This window comes from Canis lupus, unplaced genomic scaffold, assembly GCF_011100685.1.
Source record: "Canis lupus familiaris isolate Mischka breed German Shepherd unplaced genomic scaffold, alternate assembly UU_Cfam_GSD_1.0 chrUn_S88H247, whole genome shotgun sequence".
Classification (NCBI taxonomy): Eukaryota; Metazoa; Chordata; class Mammalia; order Carnivora; family Canidae; genus Canis; species Canis lupus.
In genome coordinates, this window is record NW_023331853.1 from 1 (window position 1) to 27,792 (window position 27,792).

General features: G+C 34.7%; 1 pseudogene; it reads left to right on the forward strand.

The window, feature by feature from the left end:
• The first annotated feature begins 16,423 nt into the window (after positions 1–16,423).
• Positions 16,424–16,750, forward strand: LOC119879449 (annotated as a pseudogene).
• The last annotated feature ends 11,042 nt before the right edge of the window (positions 16,751–27,792 follow it).

A 27,792-nucleotide genomic window follows, 5' to 3' on the forward strand; every position in this document is an offset into this window, starting at 1 on the left:
ATTACTGATAGTAAATAATGCAAGGGAAGCTGGAAATAATACAACTGAACCATTATTTTAATCCATAAAAACAATCTAACTGTGTTACAATTGTAAAACAAGAAAGCAAAGGGGGTAGGCAAAAGGAGTTGACTCAGAAAGTTTGGCAACCAACGTTTTCACTGGATGCCATCAGACTAGAGACAAAGAGAACCACTCGTGAGCTCTGTAGTCTAGATGGTAAATTTGTATCTCATAGGGGTAAGAGCTAGCATTTCTTAGTTACTTTACATGTATACCAGGATTGTACAAATTACAGGTATTTAGAGTCGGTTTATCATAAAAGATAAAGAGGCTACAAAAAAGCAAAAGGAAGTAGAAGGAGGGTAGGATGACTTCTGAGGTGAATTAAGAGTCAGAGATGTCAGTATGAACTCATGTCTGTTATATGTGCATGAGAAAACATTATAAAAGCAGAACTGAAGGGGACGCCCAGGTGGCTCAGTGGTAAACATCTGCCTTCAGCTCAGGTCATGATCCCGAAGTCCTGGGATCAAGTCCTACATCAGGCTCCCCGCAGGGAGCCTATTTCTCCTTCTGCTGTGTCTGCCTCTTTCTCTGTGTCTCTCATGAAAAAATAAATTATATATTTAAAAACTCTTAAAAAAAAAAAAGCAAAAGTGAGGGGCTCTTAAAAATATCTACCCATTTCTTCTGAAAAAGTGCCAATTCCCAATTACTTCTAAAGAGAAAGACACACACACACAAATAATAAAATAAAAATAAATAAAATAAAAATAAAAGAGAAAAAATAAATAAAAGAGAAAAACACTGGGACACTTTCACAGATAAAACTAAGCACACACAACAACTAAATTTAATCTGGGATCCTAAACTGAATCTTAAAACAGAGAAAAGAGAGTAGCAGAAACATTGATGGAATCTCAATAAAGTCTGTAGTTTAGTTGATAGCATTGTACCACTGTTAATTTCTCAGTTTTAAAGAACATAGCATAATTATACAAAGTGCTAGTCTTAAGGGAAATTGGGTAAAGGGTACACTGGAACTTTCTGTGCTATCTTTGCAAATTAACCTGAAATTTAAAACTAGTCCAAATCAAACAGTTTAACAAAACAACTTAATTTCAGTGTTATTTGATCCTTGCTCCTTGGTTCCTTTAAAAATAAGCCATACACAGGGGCACCTAGGCAGCACACTTGGTTAAGTGTCTGCCTTCAGCTCAGGTCATGATCTTGGGAGTCCTGGGATCAAGCCCAAGTTCCACTTCTCCCTATGCCTGCCTCCTTTGTGCTTGATATCAAATAAATAAATAAATTTTTTTAAATAAGCCACACACATTAAATGATACAAAATGTGAATTTTGCTTTATCTAAGAAATTTATGTAGAAACAAAATATCAGCAAATACATTTACTTATCAAAAATAAATTATGTAAAATATGACCTCCTTATGTAACTTAATTTCCCATCAAGTGAAAATTGTGTACCTGGGCTGCAAAATTAATTGCATGCTATATTTACAAGGGAGGTTTTAAAACGACAACTTAATGTTCTATTTTTTTTCTAAATAAAAAATATTACTGGGGCTAACCAAAAGATCTCTTTGTATAAAGAAATAGAAATGAAGGCCGTCAGTATTACAGTAGTCATTTCTTTAGCAATTTTCTCTTTCTTATGTTCATTAATGTACTTTCATTTTGAGAGATGTGTATGAAACAAGATTTGAATAGGATTTTTTTTAAATAATTGAGACAAGAAGTACACAGCTAATGCAGAGCAACTAAGAATCAAAAGTGACTTCTATTTGGTTTGTTTACATTCTTTCATGTGAATTATGTATGCGTGTATGTGTGTGTGCATGTGCTGGGACTGCATAAAATTATGCACATTCCAAGAGTAGTCTGTGAGAAGATATGGGAAAGACATAATTTGGGATTTTAATTGGTTCTCAGCCTCTATAAGCCACATAAGACCTGAATTTCATATTAATTTCCTCTAATTCAGTCAAGACTCTCTTCTGTTTTGCAGAGCTTGAAATATCCATCATGTAATCATATTTTCCCAACTTATTACAATGGAACCCCTGTCCTTTAGAACAGTCACTCACAAAGTTTAGCATGCATTAAAGTCACCTAGAGGGCTTGTTAAATCCATTTGCCAGACCTCACCTTCAGAATTCCTGATCTAGTAGGGCTGAGGTGGAGCCCAAGTATTTGCATTTCTAAGTCCCTAGCTGATAATGATGCCAGTGGCAAGAGATGCACACAATTCTTTTTTATCTGTCACATGTTTTTGCTTCCAGTAATAACTGTAGGTATTTTAAGCTTCTCTTTCTCTCTCCTAATATCCCAAATAACCAATGTAGCAAGAAAGAATTATAAGATGGATGTGAAACTTAATAAAAGAAACCCCATTTAAAATGAAGTTGGGAGGGCGGAAGAGGGAGTTCTATAATGTACCACAACTCGTTGTCAATTGCAGACCCCAACAGAGACACGAGCATTTCCAAAAGGAAGAAACCTACTACAAAAGGAAGGAAGGAATTTCTGGCCCAGCAGGGAGCCCAGTCAATAAGAAAATACCACAACTCAGCCAATGAGAGTCCATTGCCATCCTGAACTCACACTCCCCTTCTGACTTCCCAACTTCATCCTTTTCTCTATAAAGTAAGATTCCTCTTTTTTAGCCTTCAAGTTTGCCTATCGTTTGCCACAGCTTGCATATTTTGAGTTGTAATTCTGCTATTCCTGAATAAACCTATCATGCCGGTAAAGCAATTGGTTGTTTTATTTTTAAGGTGAACAGGTACTTCTACATAATGTGTGTAATATGAATCAATATGTAGAATACAAATAGACTTGCCAAGAAAGAGCTGATATGTTTACAAAAGTCACTTTATTTTCCAGGAATTCTTAATCCAAATTAACTAACATTTGACTATACAGCTGTTTATCTCTAGAACAACCCTACATATTTCAAATCATTATATACCTGTCTGAGCAGAGTATAAATCAGAGAGCTCCTGAGACAGAAAGAGGTTCCTCATATATATTGTTCTCCATCCTGGTGAACAATGAGAAATATCTGTTAGTCAACAATCTCAAAATATCTCCATAGACATTGCTTTCTCACTAGTGTATTAAGTAGCTTTAATCAGAGTAGCTTAATAAAGGAAATCTGCCATATGTAGTTTTTGTATTTATATTTCTAAACTACAGGTAGATCTGCCTATGAATCAGTATCACAATCCTGCTAGAGTTTCTTAAAAATCATTATTATTTTTACTATATTTAGTGGTCTAGTAGCATGGATAAAGTCAGCACATCATTACAACAACCAGAATTACATAAAAATATTTTGTTGTTGTTGTTGTTGTTGTTTAATGTTTTCTAAAAGCCTTTTTGTTTTTTAAAGGATAGTTTTAGGTTTACAAGAAAATTGTGAGATACCATCCCTACACATGCATATTCTCCCTCATTTGCAACATCACTTAACCAGAATGGTGTATTTTTTCACCAAAGATAAACCTACACTGAGATTTCATCACCACCCAATATCCATAATTTAGTGATTACTGTAGGTGCTATACATTCTTTGGATTTGGGCAAATGAATAATATATATGCATCACACATAATACATACATAATGATGTATTTTCAATGACCTAAAAAATATTTTTATAACTGTAACATTCCACTCGCTGATAGGTCACGATACAAAAAGCCACAAATATATATCAAAACATAGGATTTCTAATAATTCCATAGAGGAGGAAAAAAATGTTTTCTTCTACCATTCTAGGCTCTTGGCTGAGACTGCCCTGTAATAAAAAGACAGATTAACAGGAGAAAAACAAACACAAGTTTAATAACATGTATACCTCCTGTATACATGGAAGCTATTCTGGAACACTGAATAGTTCCCCTAAATGATCACAGCCATCACTTTAAATATCATCTCCAGCTAAAGACAAAAGAAATGTTGGTTAGGGAAGGGAGGCCAGCTATGGGAGTTTACCAGGTAAAACACAGTAAACAAGAATATTGTTTTTATATAGATTTAAGTTGGTAAGTATTGATAAGAGTTTTAGTCATCGTTTGGAAATTTATTCAACACCTCTTCTTTGTACAGAGAGGAAGACACCCTAACAGATTGAGATTTTCTTTATAAATGTTAAGTGTCTTTTACAAATGGGTTAATTTCTACCCAGGACCTTATTTCTGCTCCTCTGTAATTCCTTCTAAGGCCTGATGGAAATTACCAAAACCTACATAGAAAAGTCCTCCTCTAACAAAATACAGGTGTTTCTACTTGCCGATTCCCTTAAAAAGCGTATATACTTTTTATTTGCAAATGATTATGAACTCATTGGAAGTTACAAGCATAAAATACTATTTCAGATATGCACTAAGTCTTATAAATAGCTCTTTCTAAAATTTATTATTAATAGTAGCAATCATTTTATTATCCTGTTAGTGCACTGACCTTTTTTTTTTTTTTTATTTGTTATTGGTGCTCATTTTGCCAACATGTAGAATAACACCCAGTGCTCATCCCATCAAGTGCCCCCCTCAGTGCCCGTCACCCAGTCACACACACACACACACACCGCCCACCTCCCCCTCCACTACCCCTAGTTCGTTTCCCAGAGTTAGGAGTCTCTCATGTTCTGTCTCCCCTTCTGATATTCCCACACATTTCTTCTCCCTTCCCTTATATTCCCTTTCACTATTATTTATATTCCCCAAATGAATGAGAACATACACTGTTTGTCCTTCTCCGACTGACTTACTTCACTCAGCATAATACCCTCCAGTTCCATCCACGTCGAAGCAAATGGTGGGTATTTGCCGTTTCTAATGCACCACTCTGGAAAACTGACCTTTTATTTTGGCTTGGTTTTTTGAAGAATCCTTCATTTTATTTGTATTTTCTGTGTATTGGTAAGTTTATAACCTTACATAAAGCTTCTCAGAGGGCAGCCCGGGTGGCTTAATGGTTTAGCGCCGCCTTCAGCCCAGGGCCTGATCCTGGAGACCCAGGATCGAGTTCCATGTAAGGCTCCCTGCATGGGGCCTGCTTCTCCCTCTGCCTGTGTCTGTGCCTCCCTCTCTCTCCCTGTGTCTCTCATGAATAAATAAATAAAATCTTAAAAAAAAAAATAAAGCTTCTCAGAGATGGTGTTTACTGATAATCCATGTCCAAATTTTTTAGATACTATCTTAAAAATCTTCTTTTAACCTATAATATCTTAAAATCTCCTTATACCTTTTCAACAAATTTAAGAAGACTGTATATATAATTCCCATTTTGTGGATGAGGAAAAGAGCTAAAAAATATTATTTGCCTCAAGTCACATGACTAGTAAACATCATTAATATATTGAACTCAGGTACACATTGGTTATACTCACTGTGCAAATAAATAAAGGAAAATAAGTTTGGAAAAAATGTTTTATTTTCTACCAAGAAACAAAAATACAGCAATTAACTTGTAACTGTAATCTCAAGTTTGGTTTACTTTCTCTTAAAGAAGCAACATTTAGTTTCCCTAAATTCTTGAGTCGAGATAGCAAGAGAAATTCCTCCCAGAAAGGCAAAGGGGATAGGTGTATCCTATCTTTGGCTTTCTCTTCTGTTTACCTTATAATCTCAACTACATATCAACTGTTATCTTCTTTTGTTTAATGGTAACTTATGACTTTCTATTCTTCAGAAATTCAGCAATTTCTGAATATACGAGCTTTGCCTAAAGGAAGTGACTCTGATTAGATCCTGATTCTGTCACTGGTTCTACTGTGTCTCATTTGACTGGTAGGTTAGTGTTGCTTTCAGTTTAGTTAGTTCCCATGTGGGATACACATTTAACTTACTCAAATCTTAGAATGCCATTTGCTAAATTAAGTAGAAAATAACACTTTGCAGTTCCTTAGTTGTCTTAAGAAACTGACATTAAACATTCTTGGAGACAGAATTTGTTCATTGTCAATCAAAAATCTTCTTCCTGCCTTCACAGTGTTCCTTCCTTCAAATCTTCCTTCCTTCATCTTTATCTTCCTAAGCAAAACTGAGGTACATTCATTCAGCTGACAGGCATAACCTAGGTTTGACCCTGTTAATCTATACTCTCATGAAAAACAGAGAATGGAGAAGACAGAGAAAATTTCCCTCTTTCACATATTCCTAATGGTTCTGAGGTCCAAAAATACGTTTTATTCAAAAGCCTGAGTCCAGAAGCCATTGCTGATTACATCATTACAGCATCATCCATTTATTTGCTGTTTTTTCCCTGATTGACTTAAAATCCTGTTTCTAGAAATTTTTGTTCTTTTCTTGACAATTTTGTTCCTGATGGTTGTTCTCCTAAAACAAGGCAAGTTCCACTACAGTAGGCTGTCTCTGTTTCCTAGGCCTTGAGTTATCTGGGACAAACTAATTATAATTGGATCATTTAGCATTTAGAAACCTACCTACCTCTTCTTACTTTTTCCTCCTGCCGTTCCAGAGTCTGTATAAAACAGGCTATAATGAGACTAGTATTGCCTTGGAAGAACTCAGAAGATTAAATTCCAATTGAATCAAATGTTAGTTACTTTTGCTTTCTAAGCAATATTTCCAAAGAGGAAATGAGAGGGAATAAATCCAGGGCTTGGTAAAATTAAACGCCAAACAACAGAAGGCAGGAAGGCTCAACTTATTCCTGATGATAAATGGCGGCAGCATCAAACTGCTATTGATCAAGAATGGAGAGTTCTTTGGTGAACAGAAGCCCAGGAAAGAAAAAAGGAAGAATACAATTAATTCAAAAAAAGTACCATTTAGCTATTCCCCTCCTTCATCATTCATCCTCTCTTCAGGTGAGCTCCTTCTCACCTTTATCTTTTCTTATTTTCTATGTTCCATGCTTTAAATTTTCAGATAATAGGTCTGAAGGCAGAAGAGCAGATTGAGCTGTCAAGAGAGGAAGGAGAAATTTGCTAAAATGATCAGCTAATGAGTGACAGGATGAGAAGTGCAAAAGAAACCAACTTTCCTTCTGAGCTTCTTGTATTCCATCTCAGTACTTCCCACTAAGAAGTTTTACCTGCTGTTCTCCAGCCAAGGAACCCTGAACCTTAAGAGATCATGACTCCAAGCATATTGTCCAAAAGATTAATTTGTTTCTTTAATATCTACAGAAAGTTTTTTTTTTACTTATAAATGCTTTCTCCAGAATCAATAAATATGACACATGTGTTTTAAATAAATGCAAACCAAATACAACATGTTTTCATAGCTTAAAAAGTTCCCACTGGTAAATAAATAAAACCATAATTCAAAACTCAGCTTGCCACTGTGGAAGGGCTCTAGGGACAGGAATCTATAAAGGCTGAAAAGAGAAAAGACCCTTTCAGAAGGCTAGAACATGACTTTCTGAGGTTCAGAAATTCTCATGACTATTTGGAAGTAGGAACTCCATCTTTAGAGCCAGAGGGATGATTATCAGAGACCTAAAATGTTTCTTATCCTCGGGCATATTGTCCTGGCTTACAATATTATTGGAATTCTATAAATAGATATTGGTAAATAATATTACAGAGATAAATCACCAAATATATGCTTAAACTGTCCTGAGCGATGCATGAAATTTCTCCAAAATCAATCTACAGTGCTGTCTCAATGCTCTATAACATTTTGGGTGATTAAGTCATATTTACACTGTAGCCTACATTTCAAGTTACAGATCCATTCCTAAGAGTGGGATCAATGGAGAAAAGCAAGCATGACAATGAATACCTGAGAGATCTGGGAAAGGGTACCACCAAAGTTAAGGGGGAAAAAAAGGCAAAGAATTTTCAGGGAATGACTTACTTCCCAAGATGATTAAGAGTAAGATTTAAACCCAAACATGAGGGATCCCTGGGTGGCGCAGCAGTTTGGCGCCTGCCTTTGGCCCAGGGTGCGATCCTGATCCAGGAGATCAAATCCCATGTCAGGCTCCCTGCATGGAGCCTGCTCCTCCTCCCTGTGTCTCTGCCTCTCTCTCTCTCTCTGTGACTATCATGAATAAATAAATAAAATCTTTAAAAAATAAAAAATAAATAAACCTAAACATGATTATAATCCACATTGTTTAATTATGCCAGAAATGAACAAAAGTAAAAACAAACCAAAACAAAACAAAAACAAAAACAAACACCTATCTGATTAAAAAAAATTAAATATCTGATACTTTGAGCTAATCTATTTGGGATATTAAAAGTTCTATATTAAGGGATCCCTGGGTGGCTCAACGGTTTAGCGCCTGCCTTTGGCCCAGGGCACAATCCTGGGGTCCCAGGATGGAGTCCCACATCAGCTCCCGGCATGGAGCCTGCTTCTCCCTCTGCCTGTGTCGCTGCCTGCCTCTCTCTCTCTCTCTCTCTATCATGAATGAATAAATAAAATCTTAAATAAAATAAAATAAAATCTCTGTATTATTATAAGTTCTTTTCCTTCCTGCTGCATTACTATGGAACAATTCCAAAAATATAAAATAGTCAACTATAAAATGAGGATCCTATTTTCATTCTGAATTATATAATAGAGCAACAAAAGGCAATGAACCCTGCCAATGGATCTGCATAGTGATCTCACATTCACTCCTCAACAGAAGTGGCTTGTTTATTTTATAAAAGAAATGTTTTATTATAATCTATATTTATCACATCATCAATAGCTGGTAAGATTTACCCTAATATTATTTTACATTCTAAAAAGACTACAAGCTACTTTTGTAGGCTAACTGAAATTTGTTATCTTGAATGACATTCATAGGGGATATAATACTGAAAATTTTTAAAGATACTATCTATCCCCCAGAAAAGCATGGGGCCAACTTGAAAGCATGAGCAATTCACTGATCATTTAAAGTCTTCAAGTTAGGGGATCCCTGGGTGGCTCAGCGATTTAGCGCCTGCCTTTGGCCCAGGGCACGATCCTGGAGACCCGGGATTGAGTCCCACGTCGGGCTCCCGGCATGGAGCCTACTTCTCCCTCCTCCTGTTGTCTGCCTCTCTCTCTCTCTCTCTCTCTCTCTGTCTATCATAAATAAATAAGTAAATCTTAAAAAAATAATAAAAATAAAGTCTTCAAGTTAAAATTAGTAAGCTCTCAAACAAAAACTATTTGCAGCTCTAAGATCAAATGTTATATGAAATTTATGCAGCACGAAAGCAGACTTGAGGAACAAAGGCATTGTCCATCTTGAAGACATTCCCAGTTTTACATTAAAATCACAGAGGTTGGGCTGCCCGGGTGGCTCAGTGGTTTAGCGCCGCCTTCAACCCAGGGCGTGATCCTGAAGATCTGGGATCGAGTCCCACTTCGGGCTCCCTGCAAGGAGCCTGCTTCTCCTTCTGCCTGCGTCTCTGCCTCTCTCTCTCTGTGTGTCTCTCATGAATAAATAAATAAAGTCTTTTAAAAAAAATCACAGAGGTTATGCTTTTCCCTGTGTTGTATTTTGAGTTTACTGTCAAAAAACCCTTAGATAATTTATCTACCCAGATTCCTCTGTAGCCTTTCCTTTCATTGGAACCTTTCATGCATAATACATTTTAATACTGGTGTTGCACAGAGAGATACAGCAACTATACTATAAGCATTGAATAAACATGCCTAAGACAAACCAAATTTGTGCAATGTGAAAACTATTACAACTAAGCTGCATTGCTATCCTTTCCAATTATAGTAATCTAACATAGCCAAGAACCAGGTTTTCCTCCATTTCTAAAGTGATGTGTATGTCAGCCCCAAATCAGTTGATGAAGATCACCGTTTTGGTCTAATCCCATTTAGTTTTTCCTTTTCTTTTGTTTTTTTAACCTGACTCTATTTATATTTAATAATTATTGGGTGTTCTTCTGCTATAAAAAACCTAAAGTCATTCTTTCTGTGGTGTCATACTATTATTTATCTCTCCTATTCAGTATAATTTGTCCCTCAATCTTCCAAAAAGGGTCTAGATATATTTTTCTAGATTTGTGTTATCCGAAACGGTGTTACATAGCTGTCTTATGCAGATCAGTTTCTGATATCTTAGCTATGGAAGGCTGCAAGCTACACTCTCTTATCATGGACATCTTGCATGAAAGATTCTGAGAAAATTATAATTAAGAAGAAACAAAACTGTTATATAAATAAGTTTATCTCAAATTTATCTAATTACAAAACATTTTTTTTCTGTGACACACATAAAAATCTTAGTAAAAGACACAGTGATTGAAATCTACTATCCTAGATTCTCATCTTTTGAGCAACTGCAACTCTGGACTACCAGCCTCTTATCTGCAAACTATTTAAAAGACATATCATTAACAAGAAGGTAGTATTCAAGGGTAATACTCCTAATTATAGACACAGAGAAGACTGTGTTTTAATTCCTTCATATACAATAATCACAGACCCCAGTGATGCAAGATACCAATAGCCAAAAAGCCACCTTCCACCAGTATATACAAGTCAATGAAAGCCTTTTAATTCTTTGCTTAATTTTTTTTTAATAATTTTTTTTTTATGATAGTCACACAGAGAGAGAGAGGGAGGCAGAGACACAGGCAGAGGGAGAAGCAGGCTCCATGCACCGGGAGCCCGACGTGGGATTCGATCCCGGGTCTCCAGGATCGTGCCCTGGGCCAAAGGCAGGCGCCAAACCGCTGCGCCACCCAGGGATCCCAATTCTTTGCTTATTTTAATTCCTCACTTATTTCCTACTGCCAACTTTTCACTGTTGTTGCTGCTACTCACCTTAAGATTTTCTATATAAAAATAGAAGAAATTATATAAAACAAATAGAGTATAATGAAAGCTAATCAATAGAATTGGACGACCTCAACTCAATGACAGAGTTTGAGCAAATAAGCTATGTAATAGCAAATAATATTTTTTTAAATAATAAGTACATTTAAGGTAGAGAAATCCAGATCTAGACAAACAGCTCCTTGAAATTTGCCCCTTATATAGAGAGAGCTAGCTAAAGATTAGTAAGGATAAAACTATGTACTGTCACTGGTTTGTATAAATATTTGTATAAATATATAGAGGTATATTTTATACATGTTATTATACATGTATATGTAGAACAAATGGTAACAAATAGATGGCATTGTTTATAACTTCAAAAGAGACACAAACCAAAGCACAAAACAGAACTATGAAAATAAATCTTCAGAGGTCCTTAGATAATATAACTGGAAGATTCAGGTTGAGAGGGTATGCACATAATTAATTTGTGGACGAGACCACTGTAAGAAAAAAATACAAAAGTAAGTTTAAGACCAGCATAGGGTAGACATATAGACCAAAAAAATAGAATTGAGAGTTTATAATAAAAATAAACCTATACATCTATGACCAGTTGACTTTTGACAAGAGCACCAAGTCTGTTCAATGGAGGAAAGAACAGTTTTTTCAACTAATGGTGCTGGCACAACTGGATTTCCACATTCCAAAGAATGAAACTAGACTTCTACCTTATACCATATTCAAAAGTCAATCCAGAATGAATCAGTGACCTAAATAAACCATAAAACTCTTAGAATAAAACAAAAGGATTCATCTTCATTACTATGGATTTGACAATGGATTCTTAGGATACTAAGGCATGACCAACTGAAGAAAAAATAGGCAAATTTGATTTCATCCAAAGTTAAAAAAGGATTTTGTACATCAAAGGACATTATCAAGAAAGTAAAAAGAGGCATTTGAGGTGGCTCAGTCAGTTAAACGTTCAACTCTTGGCTTTGGCTCAGTCATGATTTCATGGATTGTGAGATCCAGCACCTTATGGAGCTCCTTACTCAGTGGGGAGTCAACTTGAAAGATTATCTCCCTCTGCCCCTCCCTTCGATCATGTTTCTCTCTCTGTCTCTGACTCTCCCTCTCAAAATAAATAAATAAATCTCTAAAAAAGTAAAAAATACAACCAACAGAATGGGGAAAATATTTTTACATCATGCATCTGATAAGGGTTTAACATCCAAAACGTAAAGAAGCTCTAAACCTCAACAACAAAACTCCATGTAAAATGGAGTAAGAGACCTGAACAGACCAAAGAAGACCTACAAACTGCCAATAAGCACATGAAAAGGTTCTCAACCCTATTAGTCATGAGAAAAATGCAGATCAAAACCACAAGGAGATACCAGTTCACATCTATAAGGAGGGTTACAGTATTGATATTCAAAATTTCAATTTGAATTGATTTCAAAAATATTGAAAATAACAAGTGTTGGCTAGGATATGGAAATGTGGAACTCTCATACATTGCTTGTTGGAATGTAAAATGGTGCAACCACTGCGGAAAATAGTTTGATGGTTCCTTGTAAAGCCAAACGTTGGTATATGATGCAATAATTTTACTTCTAGATGTAAACCCAAAAGAATTGAAAACATGGACTGAAAGACATTTATATGTTCAAAGTTCATTTCAGCTTTATTCACACTAGCTAAATACAAGGATCCTTCAACAGATGAATGGATAAACTGTGTTAATTCTATACAATGGAATATTATTCAGCCACAAAAAGGAATGGAACCTGATACATGCTACAACATGGATGAATTGTGAAAACTTGCTAAGTAAAGTAAGTATGACACAAAAAGACAAATATTGTTTGGTTGTATTTACGCAAAATACAAATAATTTAATTGGAAAATTTAAAAAGACAGAAAATAGATTAGAGGTTATCAGGGCCAGGGGTGAGGAGGCAATGGGGAGTTATTGCTTCATGGTATTTCATTACTCCCAACAAATATTCTGAATGATTACAGAATTTTTTTTTGGATGATGATAAACTTCTGGGAACAGAGAGAAATAATGGTTACACAACCCTGTGAATATAGTTCATGCCTTTGATTTGTCCACTAAAAACTAGGTAAAATGGCTAATGTTATGTTAACACTTTAAAACTAAATATAATTAATAAAGATTTGAATTTCAGTTAAGACTACACCTGGATAAAAGATAAAAAAATTCTATTTTTAAAAAAAAGAAGAAGAGGAAGAGGGAAGAAGGCCCATCCCCTGCTCTTCCTTCTAGGGATCACTGAATTGCATCTCATAGATATTTACTTCTGTGCTTACAATGAACAATATATATGAACAATAAGAACAACATATAATTTTTACAAAATCCCTCAAGGAACTAAGTACAGGAGTAAATATTTGTTTACAATAAATAAAAAATTACAACTTTCAAAGCTGGCAAATACCACACAAATCCACACACATATAATTTATATTAATTGACTGCTTGATACACTTCTATGCTTTTCCTATTTCATTTCAATCTTTATTCTTTGAAAGTCTCTTCATAGGATAATGATTTACAAGCCACTGTCTACTGAAGGAAGAGAAAGATGATTTAGATGATTTAGTATTTCTTCTAGCATAACTTGTACTGGAAAGTCAGCCATGTGGTGAGAGATTTCATTCTGCAGGAGCCTCAGTGTCACTTGTGGGAATCTTTCTTATCCTCCAGTCATTGTGGTTTCCTTTTGCTCATCATCAACTGAACCCTCCTGTCATGCAGGAGTAAATGCATGTCCTACGGGCCATGTTCATTATCCCAAGGGACTTAATTTGTATCTCAGACAAATTCTGAGCATCCTTAGTACATTTTCACATGGGCTTCTTTGCCATACCTCAGTGGACATTTCAGGCTCTGAAAAGTCTCAGGTCTCCCATCAGTAAACAGATTTCAAAAACACTGAATGTTGAAGTTCAAAATGATCATAAAAACACTTAGTCTAGAATTTTTTACACTTTAGCCACCTAAGATGTACCCTCACAATTTTTCCATTTCTATATATTACTCCTGCTATTATTCACTTACCATTTATTTTCCAATTTTTTACTTAGTCACAGACGTCAGTCTGGCCTAATTCTTTCTATAAAACTGCATGTTTGAATGGTGCCATATTTTTTTGGTCCAATGGATATAAAATATACTTATATCTCAGAAAAAAAAGAAGGAAGAAAAAAGGAATCCATCTAGAGGGTCCTGCTAAAACTGCCTCATGCCCTGTGCACCACTGCAGAAGATGCTGAAACAGAATAACTTATAGGGGCTGAGAGAAGACTTGTATTAGGGGAGTCAATGATACAGGAATAAGAAATCCCTTAAGTGATGGAAACTATGTGGAAATCTTGTTATTTTCCAAGGCCAAAGTAGTAATTACCTTTTTATTAAAGTCAAGTGGTGAAAAGAGCTATGCGTGCAATGGTTTTCTTTTTTTCTCTACAAGTGATTTTTTTTCTTAACAAAAATAATGCTGTCCATTAGATTATAGAAACATTTTGTGTGCTCAGGAGTCATTTTAATCAAGTGAAAAATAAAAGAGTAAAATTAAGTAATTAGAAAGTAAGTAAGGGAGCCAGGACCAGAGTTAATGAGGACCAGAAAACATACCTTGTCTGGTCACTTTCTCCATGAATCTGCTGAAATTTTACCTCTTATTTCCTTAGTCTCTCCAGGTAGAAATAACCACTTTGTACTTCACCAACTGCCCCTGCCTACATAGGCTTTTATGCACTGTTTCCTACCCCTTTCTCCACATTCTGTAAGCTCCTAGGAGCACAGAAGCAGCCTTATTCCCACAGACATCCCTGGCCCCTGGTATCACACTAAGTACATGGGAGGTGTTTCATGTTGTTAAATAAATGGCCAAATGGTATATATAAAAGACACCTAGAAATAAATCATCTGAATACTCATCATTAATAATACTTAATAAAACAGACAGCATTTCTAAAATTAAAGCACTCATGATAAGAACTGAAAGAATACAGATTTAAGAGGAAGATTGGAAACATTTTTGTTAACTTCTGTAACAGAACTCATTGACCTATATTTAAATGAGACAAGTGTTGCCACAACCCAACTATTATAAATATGGTTTTAGGATTTTCTAGCCATCAGTCTGACAGACATAATTGTTTGCGTTTATATGTCTGGAAAACATTTGGAGAAGAGGGAAGCAGAGATTTCAAAGTAGCTAAAGCAAAGACAGTCTGACAAGAGCAAGGGCAAGATTCTATTAGGACAGAATTTCACTTGTGGGCAGCAGGATTTAACCATATGAGTACATGCAGAAGCAGGACAGCTGAACCCTCGTGTAATCAACCCAAAAGTCTGAAAAGATAAGGCTTAGCTGCATCTCAACAAAATTTAAATTTTTATAGATTATTTTAATACAACCATGACTAAAAAGTTTCTTTGAGATTAGATGGCAAAGTATTAATATGATGAAGATGTATTAAAATGTTTAGGAGAGGGGCACCCGGTTGGCTCAGTGGTTGAGTGTCTGCCTTTGGCTCAGGGTGTGATCCCTGTTCCAGGGGATCGAGTCCCACATCAGACTCCCTGTGAAGAACCTACTTATCCCTCTGCCTGTGTCTCTGCCTCTCCCTCTATGTCTCTTATGAATAAATAAATAAAATCTTAATAAATAAATAAATAAATAAATAAATAAATAAATAAATAAATAAATAAAATTTTAAAAATAAAACCTTCCGAAGGATCACTTCTAAGCATTATATTATTTTACTGGGCAATGTCAGATTTCAAAACTCTTGAAATAGGGGCTATTGACTTTTAAATTGTACATAATTGCATTATAATTTGCATGATTATTTTAATATAATTTACATTAAATTCTTATAATTTACCATTCTGTCTCTGTCTTTCTCTCTTCCATTAAAGTTAATTATGCACCTTAATTCACAGCAAATTACTACCGTTAGTCCATTTCTGAATTTAAATTATTTGGTATATTTTACCTATTTCCACTCCCATTCCTTACCCTCCCTAAAATAGTAAACTATTCCAATGTGTTTGATGTGTATGCTTCTTTTCTATATGGTCTCATAGATGAATGGTTTCTGTTATCTTTTTAACTCACAAAAACGATGCTATAAAGCTAGTTTTTGCTTTCCTATAAGGCATGTTGTTTTCAACATGTGTGTTTATTTAATCCATTGTCTAATATGTCTGTTGTAGTATTCCACAGTGTACACCTACCAGACACATCCATCCATCATGAAGTTATGAATGCCCAGACCGTCTATAGCTTGTTGATATCACAAGCAACACTGCACTAATCAATCTGTGTGTGTTTCCTTATAGACTTTGTGGTATGGGTCTAGGACTGGAATTGCCGGCTCAAAGAGCCTATAAATATTTAATTTTACCAAATACTGCTTCAGTGCTTTCAAGGAGCTCTGCAGCAATTTTTATCCCCACAACAAAATATGAGGATTCCTGTAGTTCACATTCTGCCAAATATGTGGCGTTATCCAGGCTCATAATGTATCTAAAATGATATCTCTTGATATAATTTTCATTTTTCTATTCCAGTGGCAAAGCAATGGATTACCTTGTTCCTGGCAAAATGGAGCTGAGGCCATGAGCAGATACACTAGCTCAGTGAACCTGGATGCTCTCTCTCCCATCTGACTATGGTGCTATTGGCCATTGGCATGTTCTTCACCACCTGGTTCTTCTTTTGAGAGGCTATCCCCACCAAGTACACTCGGGATCTCTACAAAGGCCTTCCCATCTCCCTGGTGGTGTTGCTCTATATGGGCTTTGTATTTCCCTTTTTGCTGTTCTGGGTCAGCACCTACATAATATCTCCCAAAGTTCCAACCAGGTGGCCTCACTGAATCTCTACTTTTGTAAACTAATTTCTCCTCTATTGATGGAAGTGTCTCTCCCACCTGCTGCTCACAATAAAGGCAGATGTATGAAAAAAAATTTTAATTCTTCTATTTACCAATGAATATGAACCTCTCCTTATAAGATTATTGACTTTTTAAGTCTTTTTCTGTAAGTTCTGGGTCCAATTGTTGCAATCTTATGTTGAGATATTTCTCTTTTTCTTATTGATTTATACTAATCTCTTGTCTAGTAAAACATACACAAACAGACACAAATACACAAACAGAAACAGTTGTATACAAATCACTTGGGGACTTCGATAAAATACATATTCTGATCCACTAGGTCTTGAGGTGAGTCCAAGAGTCTGCATATTCCAGATCCCACCACTATGATGACAATGATGATGCCTGTCCAAGAATCACACTTGAAATGGCAAGGGTTAAGACTATATTTGACTACTTGTTAACCTTTATTCTTTCACTTATATTTTATAGAAAATTCATCATGTTTCTCAAAAGTATCCAACTGGGGATCCCTGGGTGGCGCAGCGGTTTGGCGCCTGCCTTTGGCCCAGGGCACGATCTGGAGACCCGGGATCGAATCCCATGTCGGGCTCCCGGTGCATGGAGCCTGTGTCTCTCTCTCTGCCTGTGTCTCTAGCCTCTCTCTCTCTGTGTGACTATCATAAATAAATAAAAAATTAAAAAAAAAAAAAGTATCCAACTGGAGGTTTCAATGGAATTGATCAAAGTAAACTAATATTAAAAATTAGAGGTCTTAAAAATATATTATCATTGATTAAAGGCTAACAATGTCCACTTATCTAGATCATTTTCTACCTTATTACCTTCATAATTTTTCCATAGATTTTCTTGTGTAGTCGTGGTTAAGCTAAGTCCTAAATACATTGTAGTTTTTGTGAATTTTCTACAGTGTCTTATTTATAGTTGGTTATAACCGGTTTAGAGAGGGATGCTACTTATCATGTTTGTATTTTACCTGAAAACTTTGTAGAAAACTTATTAGTCCAAATACTTAATACTTTATTGATCGTGATTTATTGTGATCATTGTTGTTTTAGGTACATAACCCTCTAAATTTGCCCCAAATCACAATTTCATCTTTTCTCTTTGAATTCTCAATACTTATTTTCCTCTCAGAGCACTGACCAAGACATCAAATGTTTGTTATATAACTGTTCTAGTGAATGTCCTAGTCTTGACCCATTTTTAAAAAAGAGCATCTAAATGTTTTCAGTAAGTATGTTTGTTGTAGATTTTCAGCAATCATTTAATTGAATGGAAAAATATATGTTTTATGTGTTTTTAGATATACTATTGGGAATGTCCATTTTTTACAGAAATATACCTATTTATATATGCATGCATATGTTTCTTACATAATTAAAAAGTACATATGAATGTCTGTTCCCATGTACCCCAATTTGTTAATAATTGTTATAAAAACATTACTAAAGCATTTTTCTACATCTAAAGATGTTAAATGATATTTTCCTAGAAATCATTAATACATAAATGAACTTACATAAAATAAACTGATAAATTCCTGATGTTGAATCATTTCATACTTATATAACTGTTACTTGATCATTATATCTTATAAAATATATTTTAATTTTATGTAGCCCTTGCAGTATTTCAGATTTTTTGTTATATAATTGTAAGTAAGAAGAGCCAATACTTTTCCTTTCCTCCTTATTGGGAAATAAGATTGTACTAGCTCCTTAAATGAGTTGGAAGGTCTGATTTTTTCCCTTTCAGTAGTTTATGTAGATAGTGTAATAAGTCTGAAAACTTTGACACAATTCCCATGAAAACAGACCTTGGATATTCATGGCCATGGGTTTTGAATATCATTTTTATTTGTTTATCACTCTTCATGTTTTATTTCCTCCAAAGTCAGTAATTTGTAGTTTTATAGGAATTATTTCATCTAATTTCAAAATTATATCATTCTTTATTAATCTTTCCTTTGAAAGCTTAGTATCATCTCTAGTGTTCTTTATAATTTCCTTTTAATACAAATTATTTAAGCATATGTCATATGATGTCTAAACATACTGAATTTTTAATATAGCTTTGCGTTATTAAGTCTTAACTGCATTGCCTCATAATGGAGCATTTCTTCTGTATAATACTGATATCATGGATTACTCAGGCCTAATCCACAGTTTGTTTTTGTAAATGTTCTAGTTTATTTAGTGTAGATACCTTTATAACTAGTACTCCGAGGTATATTCATTCTTTTACTCTTATCTCAGATACCTCTAATTATTACTTCTTACTTGATTTGTCAGTCCCTGAAACGTGTGTGTTAAAATGGCTGATTTATCAACTATTTTCCACAGTCTGTTGTTTCACAGTTTTTCAAGGCTCTGGATTTACATGCATGTATATTCATACATATCCATTGTTATATTATCTTTCTGTGTTATTACTTTTTAGATGATAAATTATTAACTATCATTCCTCAGAGAAATTAAATCATTGCTTCACATACAATAAAACTTTAGTAATATTTTTAATTGAATTAGGTTAGAACTGAATAGATAATGTAACTGGCTTTTAAGAGTGGGCAAGCAGGAAATAAGGCAGTCAGAGGCCCACAAATGAATTTAGAATTATCAATACGTCCTTCTGCTCTTGAAATTTACTGAGATTGAATGTCCCCAAGAGTTTTAAGAGCCAATTTATTTTGAGCTGTAACCTAAGATATTACTGAGTTTATGAAATTGGAACTATAAACTAGATCTTCTAATTCAGTTTGAAAAAAGAAAGGAAAAGAAAGTCAGAGGCATATGCATGCTCAAGAGACAAAGTAATGACAGAAATCAGAAATGGAACAAGAGAAAGAAAAGAAAGAGAGAATGAAACAGATAAAAAGAGAGAAAACAGAAACATAAAGACAAAGAGAGAAACTGCCCACATTCTCCAAACAATTACTGTGTTTGCAGGCACTGGCTTATTTTCTTTAAAAATACTGTTTTTATTGAAATGAACAAACATACCCCAAAGAACCATTTTCACAAACAAAAGATAAGTAAGAAGATCATTCCCAAGGGACAAGACAGATCAGACTTTTTCCAACACAGGTGAAATATTTATGATTTGTCTTCAGAGTCAGTTCAATCAAAATAAGATGATGATTTTTCAAAATCCAATGAACATGACCTATTTTAACCACATTTTAGCAAGTAAATTTACTATAATTTTAGTAGAAATAACAAGGCTAAATGTATGCCGTTGGCCATTATAAAACTACAGCTAAATATATAACCAATACTCACTCACATGTGAAAGAAATGTACTTAGGAAACAGAATTCGTATCTGCTCGTAACAGAAATAATCAATAATTTCCAACATTATTCAATTTAAAAATCATACAATTGCAGCTGTCTAAAATATGGACAATGTTAAAAAATTGTTTTAATATGTATATATAACATTTACCCTGTTAAATTTTTTACATTTTGGTCTTCAGTCTCTTAGTAAGGAATCCATGGAAACAGGGCTTTCCAGGGGCATGCTTTTACTTGATTTTCTCAATTTCTTATAAAAATCAGCTTTAATTGGTTTAATCCTACTTCAACCAAGATAGCTGCAAAAAAATAATGGGATCTAATGAACAATGTTAGAAATCTACAAACTCTAAAATTATCTGCAAGTGCTATATGTGTGTGTACATGTGTAAGAGTAAGGGGATTATTAAGGAGTTATGATCTGTTTCGATGAATGATGACATATCAGACCACTGATTTTGGTTAATATATTTAAAACTTAAAGGAAGCTAAGTCAAACCTAATTAAAAATCATTTAAATATTAACACTTGCCAACTGATTATTTGTTGTAAATTAACCTGTGAGTGATTTGTAGGAAGACAAAGGTCAGGACAAGTTGTTCAACATACAATAACCATTAATTGAATGAAAATGTTTATCACTGAAACTTCATTCTCTGAATAGGGATTCCATCACAACTATGCCAATAAATATTTATTACATGGACTTGATTGAGGATATGTAAATATTTCCTGAGTTCAATTTATCTAAGTTATAAAAAATTCTTGTTAAAGGATACACATAAAACATGCATCGTAAAGACTGTCTAATAGTTTGAAAATGAGCTACCTATTTTAAGACTGTCATCTGGGAGATAAGAAATTAATAAGCCTCTTGAGGATGGTAAATTGTTCTAGTCACTTAAAACGAAGTAGGCCCACAAGGGATACTGAACAGAAGTTTTGGGGTTGTATTTCTTTGAAATTGTGACTAATTGTTACACACACATAAGAATGAGTATTTGAAAAGCAATAAAAGTTTAACATTTATTGGAAAATAAAAGTGCAGAAGATAAAACTAATCCTTCGAAAAGTTTATGAAGTAATTATTTCATATATAAATGTCTTTACAGCTGGATTTTAATATTCATACATATGAGAATCAGCTCTGTTGTTCCTTGTTTCCATTTCTGAAGGACAGTTATTAGAAGGACCAAGTTCAAAATAATGAATATAGGGAAATATAATAGTGAAAATAATCTATACTATGCCCTTTATAATAAGCTATATTTAAAGTTATCATAAAATTTGTTATCCAAAGTGGAAAACTTTGAGAGTGAGAGGGAATACTAACAATAATTACACTGGGCGGAAACAGAGGCTTTCTAGAACAAACTGAAAATATTGATTACCTTAGCTACAAAGAACTTTGAATCCTTTCAATTTACTTCCTTTTCCCAATAAGAGTGCCAGCACATGAAGCACTGAGATGCTGTCTATGGAAACAGGTTCAGGATGGCAAAATTGGTTTCAATTCAAGTATTACCTCCCCATTGACTGATGCTTGAGCACATACTAATTGAAAGGCTGTGATAGGACTTAGAAGGAAGGCACCATGCCATGATCAAGTCTCAGGAAAAGAGGTTACTACCTCCACAAACTACAGATGTGGGACTATTTTCTGATTTTGATGGAGGTATGCTGTTTTACTGATTTAAACACTTTATTATTCTCCTGCTTTACTCATTTATTGACAAGAAGTAATAATAGCTATCTATACAATCTGCATTATTATCTTCAAAACTCTTTATGATACTTCAGAACTATTGTGCCCATTTTACCAATAAGAAAGCTGAGATATTGGGCATTTAAAAAACTTCCCAAGGTTACAAAACTTGACAATTGGCAGGGCTGGGATCCAGACTCATGCTTTCCAGCTCCAGATATTGTTTTTTAACCAGTTTGTTAGAATTCCTTTGGATAGTGCTTGAGATAGTTGGAACTCTCAGTTATAATGTCCAAAATACATTTTTAAACTCCAAGGTGGATACCGTATGACTACTTACAAATAAAGTACATCCTAATTCACTTTAAGGTAACAAATTCCTATGATCACCCCCTCCCCCCCCCCCAAAAAAAAGAAAGAAAGAAAAGAAAGAAAGAAAAATTAAATGCAAAGAAAGAAAGAAAGAAAAAGAAAGAAAGAAAGAAAGAAAGAAAGAAAAGAAAAAGAAAGAAAGAAAGAAAGAAAGAAAAGAAGAAAGAAAGAAAGAAGAAGAAAGAAAGAAGAAAGAGAAAGAAAAGAAAAGAAAGGAAAGAAGAAAGAAGAAAGAAGAAAGAAGAAAGAAAGAAGAAAAAAGAAAAAGAAAAAGAAGAAGAAAGAGAAAGAAAAAGAAAAGAAAGAAGAGAAAAGAAAGAAAAAAGAGAAAGAAAGAAAGAAAGAAAGAAAGAAGAAAGGAAATTTTAAATATGGCTAAGACTAGAGTCCACATAAAAGGAGGCCTTAAAATCATATAAAATTTTTTATCCATTTTGCTTAAAAGAATCACTTGTTCACTTTTTATCCACAGCAATTAGGAATATTCAGTATATTTATGGTCCTACTAAAACCACTGTAAAATGAGTGAATTAGCTACAGATAACCTGTGAGCTTCTTTCTTGTCTTTTATTTCAATCACTGTCCATAAAAGCCAAGAGGGGTAAGAGTAAGGGAAGAGTGAGTCTCAATAAGCATAGGAATATTTAATAAGAAATAGCCAAGTGGACATTGCTGCTAGAAACTCGGGGTGCAGGTTTCCCGGCGTTTCATTGCATCTCTATCTTTGGGGTAATCCCCAGCAGTGCAATTGCTGGATCGTAGGGCAGAATCTATTTTTAACTCTTTGAGGAACCTCCACACAGTTTTCCAGAGTGGCTTGCAACGATGTTTCTAGCAGCAATGTCCACAATAGCCCAAACTGTGGAAGGAACCTCAGTGTCCAATCGAAAGATGAATGGATAAAGAAGATGTGGTTATGTACCACTATGGAATATTACTCAGCCATTAGAAATGACAAATACCCCACCATTTGCTCGACATGGATGGAATGGAGGGTATTATGCTGAGTGAAATAAAGTCAATCGGAGAAGGACAAACATTATATGGTCTCATTCATTTGGGGAATATAAATAATAGTGAAAAGGGAATAGAGGGGAAGGGAGAAGAAAGCAAGAAATGGGGGTAGGACATATCAGAAAGGGAGACAGAACAGGAAGAACTCCTAACTCTGGGAAATGAACTCGGGGTATGGTGGAAGGGGAGGAGGGCAGGAGGTGGGGGTGACTGGGTGGCAGGCACTGAGTGGGGCCCTTTGACCGGATGAGCACTGGGCTGTTATTCGGTATGGTTGGCAAATCTGAACAACACCAATAAAAGATAAACTTATTATTAAGATATAAAAAAATTTTAACAAAATTAAAAAAAAAGAAATAGCCAAGTGGAATGCAATGATGGTGGCTGGCACAGCCTTGCCTCAAGATGAGGAATCAGTACCGTCACCACGTTCTGCCTTCTAAACCTAGTGGTCTGATCTTAATAATCTGAAAAATATGTTAAAACCTCCCAGTTCTCTTACTTTTTAAAATAAAAGGAATAACTAAACCTTTCTAATGTCCCTTTAGAATTCTTTAGTAATCTATTCTGAGAACATTGTAGCAAATGTTTTCCCCCAAATGGCTGTGATATTCCTTACTTACTTTGGATTGAGAATATAAAATAATATTTTTAACATTTTTCTGTTAAAACATATTTGAGAAAGATGTGTATCTAGAAGAAAAATCAAAAGGCTTTTTACTATGTAAAAGGATTTGTTTTTGAGTGCGTGACATTCATGGCTATGTATCAATGATGGAAGTTTAGAGGGGTTGATTTGCGTGGCTGATTGTTATCTCCTTGTTGGTTTAAGCCTATCTCAATTAAGAAACTATGGTCCAACTCTAACTACTTAATAGAATGAACAGGACTTCCTTCAATCCATACCTTAGCAATTAAGAATAATCTGATAATCCCAGGAAATTACTTCCAATTCACACATGATCTCTAATGAAAAATCTCCATGTGCTGAGATATCAAATCAACACATTTCTTACTTGGGATCAAAGGAAGAAAATTACACATCTCATACTCTTTTATGTGTTCTAATAAATATGTCTTATTTGCAATTTAAAAATAAAGTTTGGTTGTTAGAGGTAATAAGAATTTTTCTTTTTTAAAGATTAAAAAATGCGACTGCTACATTCAGATAACGGTTTAATAGATTACTTTATCCAAGACTCAGTAAGATTCTAAAAAGAGCTCCAATTTTAGCAGAGTTAAACAAGCCTTAAATAGTTGACAATTTAAAACTCACATAGTTTGTATATGGTTTCAGTGAGTATTTTTTCCCCTATTTTCATAAGGAGATGTGGGAATTCTCTTAGAAGTACAGTGTCTGTGTCCAAAGTTTATCTGTTTTAATGTTCAGAGTTAGCAGCAATTGCCCTCCAAAATTATTACTTCCATTTATACACTTACCATCAGAGAATATTTAACTGCTTTATTATGAACATGGATTATCAGTTTTCATTTGCTAAACTGAAAGTGAAAATGATACTTTATTCTTCAAAGTTTTATTTCATTTATTTTATTCTTGGTAAGGGTCCACATTCTTTCAGATGTTGTTATTCATTTATAATTTATTGCTGAAGACCAATTTGAAGGGAATGAAATATAAAATATCAAAGATATAAGCAGTGTTTTCCATTCCCAGAAGAATAATTTTATATGTAGGATTGTGTCACTGCTACCAGAATAGGGTACAGTGTCATAAATGATCCCATGAATTGTATTGCTAAAACCTGGCATCTAAATATTTCAGTGACTGTCATTGGCTAAAAGCAGTTAATTGTGATCTGAAAATAAAATAACCTCAATGCAATATGAATATTCTACCAAAAATTATCAATTTTACTTCTGAAAATAACTCAACAATGAGTGACTATCTTGTATCTCCTCTTCATTTTTTTCTAAATGTTCTAAAATGCGCATTTGGGTTCAAACTCTGTCTCTGTGGATCAGTATCACCATGGATTCCTCACTTAATCTCTGTTAGGTTTAGTCCTCTAATTTGCAAAATATAGGGATAATGACAGCTTCTGTCTCAGAAGAATGAAATAAAAGGAGGATAACAGTTATAAGGAACTAGTCACATTAACTATTCTCAATAAATGTCCCTATGACTAAAGTTCGAAAAGCCAGTTGATATCCATAGAGGGATTATAATGAATAATTTATCATCCAAGAAACATTTGTAATGAAGTTAGAAATGCAATAAAATTGAAACAAACTGGCTTGCATTTAAATAAAAATGGAAGCTAATGATGCTCTTTAAATCATATGACTCATTCCAGGTCTTTTAGAGGATCTGATCAAAAGATTATGGAGGGAAGAAAAGATTCTGTAGCAAAAGGTAATCAACCATATAACAAAACATTACATTGTAAGTGTGGTTTAGTAAAATGCAAATCAAAAAAGAAAGTAACTATAATTTTGTTTATAAAATACACTTAACTTGATTTGTTAAAGTATTTTGTTTTGTTTTATTGGGGTAAGAATACTTAACATGAAATCTAGCCTCTTCAATTTTAAGCACACAATACATATTGTTACGTATAGGTGTGGTGTTGAAAAGATCTCTAGATTCATTCATTTTGTGTAACTGATAGTCACTACTTATTGAACAGAAACTTCCCATTTCCCCCATCCCTCAGCCATTTTTCTCTCTGCTTCTATGATTTTGGCTGTCTTAGATATTGATATCTAAGCCAAATAGTATTTGGAGTCAAGTAGTATTTACCTTTCTGTAACTGTTATTTGATTTAGTATAATGTCCTTCACATACATCCATGTTGTCACTTATGGCAGAATTTCCTTCTTTTTTAAGGCTGAATAATATTCCATATTCCATTATATGTATACACTACATTTTCTTTATCTGTACATCTGCAGATGGGTGTTTATATTGTTTCCACATCTTGGTTATTGTAAATAATGTTGCAGTGAACATGGGAGTACAGATATCTCTTTCAGATCCTAATTTAAATTTTTCTGAATAAATATTCAGGCATGGGATTGCTGGATCATAGGGTAGCTCTATTTTTTTATATATATAATTTTTTTTAATTGAAGTTCAATTGCCAACATATAGTATAACACCCAGTGCTCATTCCGTCAAGTGCCCTCCTCAGTGCCTGTCACCCAGTTACCCCATCCCCCTGTCTGCATCTCCTTCCACTTCCCCTTGTTCATCTCCCAGGGTTAAGAGTCTCTCATGTTTTGTCTCCCTCTCTAATTTTTCCCACTCATTTTCTCTCCTTTCCCATATTATCCCTTTCACTATTTCTTATATTCCCCATATCAGTGAAACCATACAATGATTGTCCTTCTCTGATTGACTTACTGCACTCAGCATAATACCAACCAATTCCATCCACATTGAAGAAAATGGTGGATATCTGTCCTTTCTGATGGCTGAGTAATATTCCATTATATACATAGACCACTTCTCTCTCCATTCATCTGTTGATGGACACCAAGGCTCCTTCCATAGTTTGGCTATTGTGGACATTGCTGCTATAAATATCCTGGGTGCAGGTGTCCCGGCATTTCACTGCATCTGTATCTTTGGGGTAAATACCCAGTAGTGCAATTGCTGGGTCATAGGATAGCTCTATTTTTAACTCTTTGAGGAACCTCCACACAGTTTTTCAGAGTGGCTGTACCAGTTCACATTCCCACCAACAGTGCAAGAGGGTTCTTCTTTCTCCACATCCTCTCCAACATGTGTTGTTTCCTGTCTTGTTAATTTTCCCCATTCTCACTGGTGTGAGGTGGTATCTCATTGTGGTTTTGATTTGTATTTCCCTGATGGCAAATGATGTGGAGAATTTTCTCATGTGCTTGTTGTGTGTGTGTATGTCTTCTTGGAGAAGAAATTTCTGTTCATGCCTTCTTCCCATTTCATGATTGGATTGTTTGTTTCTTGGGTGTTGAGTTTAACAAGTTCTTTATAAATCTTGGATACTAGCCCTTTATCTGATATTTCATTTGCAAATATCTTCTCCCATTTTGTAGGTTGTCTTTTAGTTTTGTTGACTGTTTCTTTTGCTGTGCAGAAGCTTTTATCTTGATTAAGTCCCAGTAGTTCATTTTTGCTTTTGTTTCCTTTCCTTGCCTTCATAGATGTATCTTGCAAGAAGCTGCTGTGACCAAGTTCAAAAAGGGTGTTGCCCTGTGTTCTCCTTCAGGATTTTTGAGGAATTCTTGTCTCACATTTAGAACTTTCAACCATTTTGAGTTTATCTTTGAGTCTGGTTGTAAGAGAATGATCTAGTTTCATTCTTCTGCACGTGGCTGTCCAATTTTTCCCAGCACCATTTACTGAAGAGACTGTCCTTTTTCCAGTGGATATTCTTTCTTTGCTTTGTCGAATATTAGTTGACCATACTGAGGGCCTATTTCTGGGTTCTTTACTCTGTTCCATTGATCTATGTGTCTGTTTTTTGTGCCAGTACCACACTGTCTTGATCACAGCTTGATAATACTCCTTGAAATCCGGCAGTTGTGATGCACCCAGCTTTGGTCCAGTGTATCATTTAAGGCCCTTACTTCCTTGGTGATGTTGTAATTAGAAGATCTGTCACTTCCAGAAAGCACCGTGTTGAAACTCTCAGTATCAGTGTATTACTACTTAAGTATCTTTTTACTTTGGATATTAATTGATTGATATACTTGGC